Below are 6,040 nucleotides of genomic sequence, written 5' to 3'. Positions count from 1 at the left end.
CGCATTCACCAAACTCCCTCTCCCAATTGTACCTGCGGAGAACATAAACAAACCCCCACCCACTTATTTTTCCAATGCCCCGCTATGGAACACACAACGCCAGGCACTTTTCCACAGACTCCTTCGACAAAAGGTTGCTTCTCCTTTCTCCTTGCCCACTCTACTTTCATCTCCTTCCCCCTCTACTATGTGGATTCTCTATGGATTTGCCCGACAGTGCGAACTTCGCTTTTGATTCCCGCCCTCATCATTACTGTATTATAGTGACAGTGAAGTGAAGTGTAAAACAATATTGTGCTGTTCATCTTAGTGCGCAAACTCGTAGCCCTCAATGTTCTCAGACCCTTGCCCAAGACTGCTATCATTTCAGCGGTGAGGGGCATGTAGAAGAAGAAGAAGAAGAAGAAGGTTACTGTTTTGTTTTTTTCATCTCTCTTGTTTATGTTTACCTTGAACACATGGAGTTGGTAAGGCTGGTTATTTATTAGCTACTTATTGTGATTAAATCTATACAGCTAGAAAAAGTGATGGTAGGTGGCAAAAATTCGGTACTAGTTAGGGTAAATGTTTACTATCCTTCGGACACCTATAACTTCTGAGTTTCGTCAATTTTTGACATTTGTACTTACCTATCTGCTTCGCAGGAGAACATTATAAGTGGTACTAGTTTACTATCCTTCAGACAGATTTCTTCATTTCTACAGAAGAAACTACTTGAAATAAAAAAAAAATTCAAAATTCGAGGGTGTAGAATAGGGTACCCGACCCAGGTTAGGTTAGGTAGGGTCACAATAGGTTACAATAGTTAAAAATTGGTTTCGAAAAAATTTTGCGTAGCCCTACACACCATTCTCGCATAGCCCCACGAACCATTGACACATAGCCACACAAACCATTTGCGGAAACGTATGTTCTTCAGTCACAAAAACACTTTTAAAAAAAATTAATCTAAAAACGTGAATACATGTTAAAAAATGGTCTGCGAAGCAGATAGGTAAGTACAAATGTCAAAAATTGACGAAACTCAGAACTTATAGGTGTCCGAAGGATAGTAAACATTTATTTACCAAAAAAGTGTTTTTGTAACTGAAGAACGTACGTTTCCGCAAATGGTTTGTGGGGCTATATGTCAATGGTTCATGGGGCTATGCGAGAATGGTGTGTGGGGCTACGCATATTTTTTTCGAAACCAACTTTTAACTATTGCAATCTATACGTGACCCCACCTAACCTAACCTTACCGGAAATGGTTCATGGGGCTATGCGTCAATGGTTGAATTTCCGCTATGAAACATTCCCACATCACACAAAACACCTTCCAGATGTTAGACAATGCTACAGGAACTTATTACCGTAAGTAGTTTCTTCTGTAAAAATGAAGAAATCTGTCCAGGGAATGTCAGATTAGTACTTTTTCTTATTGTTAGCATTGCTCTGCCATCACTTTATCTAACTTCTGTCATGACAATGAATGTTGATTAAATTAAATGGGTGAAGGGTGGATACAAAGAGACGCTCATGCACAGGCCACGGCTTGAACTCGGATCCTTCAGTAATGAGATCGTGAGATGGAGAAATAAGGGAAATCAAGCGGTAAATGTCTGTTATATCGGAGACACATTTCTTCATTTTTACAAAAGGAACTACTTACGGAAATGAGTTTCTATAGCATTTTGAAAGCCCATGGAGGTATTTTCTCACCGTAGAATGCTGCACAACAAGAAATAAGGTCTTTTGATATAATAAACTTACATTTTGTGCAAAGCGACAACATTATGTCATCGTTTCCATTATGTTCCTGCAGATGGCGTGAGACGAAAGTCACGCGGTCTCGCCAGTGTTTCCAAACTTGTCTTTTTTTATGAGATTTTTTTTAACTATGCTTACCTAACCTAACCCAACCTTGACGGAAATGGTCCATGGGGTTATGATGAATGGTTTTTGGGGCTATCTGTCAATGGTTCATGGGGCTATCGTGAATGGTTTTTGGGGCTATCGTAAATGGTTTTTGGGGCTATCCATCAATGGTTTGTGGGGCTATCGTGAATTTTTTTTTGGGACTATCTGTGAATGGTTCGTGTGGCTATCATGAGTGGTTTTTGGGGCTATCCGTCAATGGTTTGTGATGACATAATGAACACGAAAGTAGGAATTTTTTCGGTTAAAAAGGTGGAAACACAGCATACCCACTCCAAATCGACAAAACACAAGCACGACACGCAATGATCCGCAGCTGTGTGCGCCATATTATATGTTCTGCAACGGAAGAAAGGTACCAAAAGAATTACTCGTAATGTAAAAAATCGAAGTTATTTTCATGTAAAAATCATAATGGCACCTTCAACTGTGTTCCGCAATACACAGTTGGTAAGTACGAACCATCCGAAACACAAAATAACAAATTTTAATGTGTCTCCGATATAACAGACATTTACCAATCAAGCAATGGAAAATTTTTGAAAAAAAAAAAAAAAATTAATCATACACAAACACCAATTGAAAATTATCACTGGGGGAAAATGCAGTTTGCTTTACCAACACCCACGTATCCGAATGGTTAGCCCTTTCCTATAGTATTTGTTGACGGCCGACCTCCATGGGAGAATGCAAGTGGTCCTGGATCGGTAACCAGTGGATTTTTTTATTTGCTTTATTTTACTTTGCTTCTTTTGACACTTTTGACTAATTTGTGAAGATGGGGAGGAGTGATGACATGATGTAATTGATGAATGGAAACTCACAAACATCCATGCCCATGCCGGGATTTGAATCCGGGGCTCCTGATGTCGAAGCGCGATGTGCTAACACCACTCTTCTACGAGGGCCGGCGGTACCCAGTGGAGGCACATAGTGGTTCAGTTCCCACTTTAGACTGTAGGGCCAGTCCCGATTAGCCTTTTTGTGCATAAAGTGGGCTTAAAACACCAAATCAACCAACCGTGGGGGAGTGGTTATCACTAGAGACTGGATGTTTAGGCACTAAAAACATATAAAATAGGCAGGCAAATAAGCACTTATAATTTTCAAAATAGGCAATAAAAAAGGCAATGAAATATAACTCAAAATAATGAAGATAGACATAAAAAAAGAAATTGGTGTTTAAAAAATATAGAAACATACCTGTACCTTCTTTATAGTTGCTTAAAATAAACCAGGAGCTCATCATTAGAGACAGCAGTCTAATATTGTACTGCAAACAGGAGTCATATCAGCCAAAAATTTTCCATTGTATAATGGCTACACACAAAAGTCTGACAAAAGAAATTGTTGGCTACTTCCAACCAGTATGCAGATTATTTAAATATACCCTTTATCACTGCACAGAGGGTTATTTCATTTAAAAAAATTTACACTATATATTCCACACAGCAGTTCGAACTAAGAAACTGTTTAAATGCATTTCAAGTTTGTACTGTACGGTTTGTCAGTCTCTGAATAAGAAGCACTAATTGTGGTTGCACATCACAACAAGGTATTTCTTCAGGTGATCAACCGACAAGTTATGTCTGCAATCGGACAACACATTTTTTAGAATTGAAAAAGATCTTTGAACCTCCACAGATGTTACTGGAGCATACTTAAAGCACGCGAGAACATGTGGATCTAACTCAGTTTGTATATTTTCACCTTTCAGAACTTGTTGAATTGCCCTTAATTTGTTCAAGTCCGTATTAGCTGCAATAACTTGCTGACATTTCTCACGACCTTTTGCACCTGGTACAGTACAAATTTGGTCAACTGCAGAGTGAAAATGGTCCATAGAATTTATCAGTGTTTCACTTCTCTCTTCCAGTAATGTTATTGTGTCTGGCAAATTTGAATAATGGGTGATGATGAATCCTAAGTCATATCGCAAAACAGAATTGTTCAAAAGACGCTGTGTTACGCCAATTGATGTTGTATTATCTTCAGATAGGGAATTAATTACTTCAGCCACCTTCTGATAGTTGGTCGTGTAATATACTGCAGCAGATATCCAAGTACCACAGCTATTGGCTGTGGAGGCAAAGCAAGTTCAGGGGCTGTTTCTTTAACCTTTTGCCGCCCAAGGCCTTTTTCACAAGTAAGCCTCTATTGCCCGAGCCGATTTTGAGTAAAATGCAGAGTTTCAATTAAATGAGTGTAGATCAGAGGCTAATTGCCCTAGAGAGATGAGTCATATACCGTTGTACGCAGAATGAACCAGAGATTCAGACTATATGCAATTTTTGAAAATTCGGCGTATATGTGGCGGGGGAGAGGGGGCTAACTCTCAAAATTCCAAAATTTGGGGGAAAAAAATTGGTTCCCCCACCCTCCCCCAAAGAAAAAAGTATATGACAGTGTCGACATGCACATGGAAATGATCGCTGACATGTAAGGAACACAAAAATATTTGCATTATTATCATATGACCAATGTAACTTGAGTTGTACCCCCAAAAGGAATGGTCGGCATGCCACTGATTCAAGCTTCAAAATGCAGCGGTACCTTGAAATGACTATAGCTCAGAAACTAAATGCCCTAGAGATATGAAAGATATACCGTTGTAAGCAGAATGAATCACAGATTCAGACGATATATAATTTATGCACATTCGGCGTACATATGGAGGGGGAAAGTGGGGAAATCCCCTCAAAAATACTTTTCTTAAAAAATGTCAAAATGCAAAATTTATGCAAATTTGGTGTATATATGGACGGGGAAGGGAGAAAACCCCCAAAAATTATTTTAAAAAATTGTCACTTCACCCAAAAAATGTCCTCGCACTTGGGCACAAAACAACACCTACGCACAACATTCACGGACGAAAAGCTAGAACGTAGTGACAAATGAGCGCCAATTCCTGCAGATGCTTGAAATTCTATTTTTAGACAATGCTGGGTAACCCCTGTTGCCACTTGTGCTAAAAAAAACAAAGGTTTCCTTCAGCGCGCTTCGAAAATCCATCCTCACAACGCAGATTCAACAACCAGTCTCCCCCTCCCCCTGCTTGCGCCCTCACAGAAAACTTTAATTTTGACATCGGATACTGATAAACAAGCTTCATTCCAGTCTTCCTTTGTCGGCAAAAAATTGACCTTGAAAAGAGATGCAACAGAGAAGTCCCTTTTCCCGCCTTTCCCCCTCCATTTTCATGAAGACAAAAAAAATGCAAAATACCATTTCTGTTAGATACATGTGTTAGAAACAATATATAAAAAAAAAAGAAATTCTAGCCAAAAATAGAAAAGTTATAACGTAAAAACTACGACCTTGACACAGCGTCTCGATCGAGATGCTTGGTGTCTTGAGGGTTACTTTTGGGTATCTCGTTCGAGATGCTTGGGCACCAAAAGGTTAAACAAAAGAAGCCGTGATGGTGCTTTGAGGTATATTTTCTTAGCATTGGAAATTAAAGAGTCAACTTCGGGAAATGAAACATTAATTTCCTCTGCAATTTTCTCCCAATTTTAAAGAAAATGCCTAAAATAGGCAATATCTGGCATTTATGAAATAATATAGGTAATATTGTATGAAATAGGCAAAATTAAATTACCTTTAAATTAAGCTAATCCCTCCCCTCTGGCCTTCGCAACATTCGTTTTCATCATATCTCTAACAGGAAAGAATAGGCATTTTGCCTAACATCCGGTCTCTAGTTATCACAGTGGGGGTCGAATCGCCACCTGGGGATGGATTTTCTTAGTGTTTGTCCCTTCCTTAATTGTATCATATCATCTTCGCGGTTAACCAAATGTGACAAAAAAATCTACTCTAAGTAACAAATATCAAATCAAATCATTGATAGATTGTTAGATTTGGTTTATTTTACTTCAATTTCCTGCCGCTTTTGGCTAATCGCAAAGATGATAAATTGATGAAGGGACACACACGCAAAGAACACCCATGGCAAGCTGGGATCTCTGGCTTAGTAATCAAATGAAATCGTTTTTTATTTTCGAAAGGGGGTGGGAGTTACGTGTACTTTTTTTTTAGAAATACTGGGTGCTAAAGTGTGTGTGTGTGGGGGGGGGTTTATGACCCCCACTAACCACCCTTCGGCACCCCTCGGATTGCT

The 6,040-nt window shown here is 39.1% G+C and overlaps 1 protein-coding gene across 3 annotated transcripts in view; it reads left to right on the top strand.

Annotated features, from left to right (window-relative positions):
* The first annotated feature begins 408 nt into the window (after window positions 1–408).
* The window catches only part of LOC145999701 (uncharacterized), a 49,856-nt gene continuing 44,224 nt past the window's right edge, over window positions 409–6,040 (top strand). For 2 of the 3 annotated variants that reach the window (XM_083136956.1, XM_083136954.1), the window contains exon 1: window positions 409–467. The gene's annotated coding sequence lies outside the window, so the exon portion shown is untranslated. The other variant, XM_083136955.1, reaches the window with a different exon arrangement.

Source organism: Lepisma saccharinum, chromosome 15 (assembly GCF_977018435.1).
Source record: "Lepisma saccharinum chromosome 15, izLepSacc3.1, whole genome shotgun sequence".
Taxonomy (NCBI): Eukaryota; Metazoa; Arthropoda; class Insecta; order Zygentoma; family Lepismatidae; genus Lepisma; species Lepisma saccharinum.
Note: the sequence above shows the minus strand (reverse complement) of the source record. Positions and strands in the feature narration are given on the sequence as shown.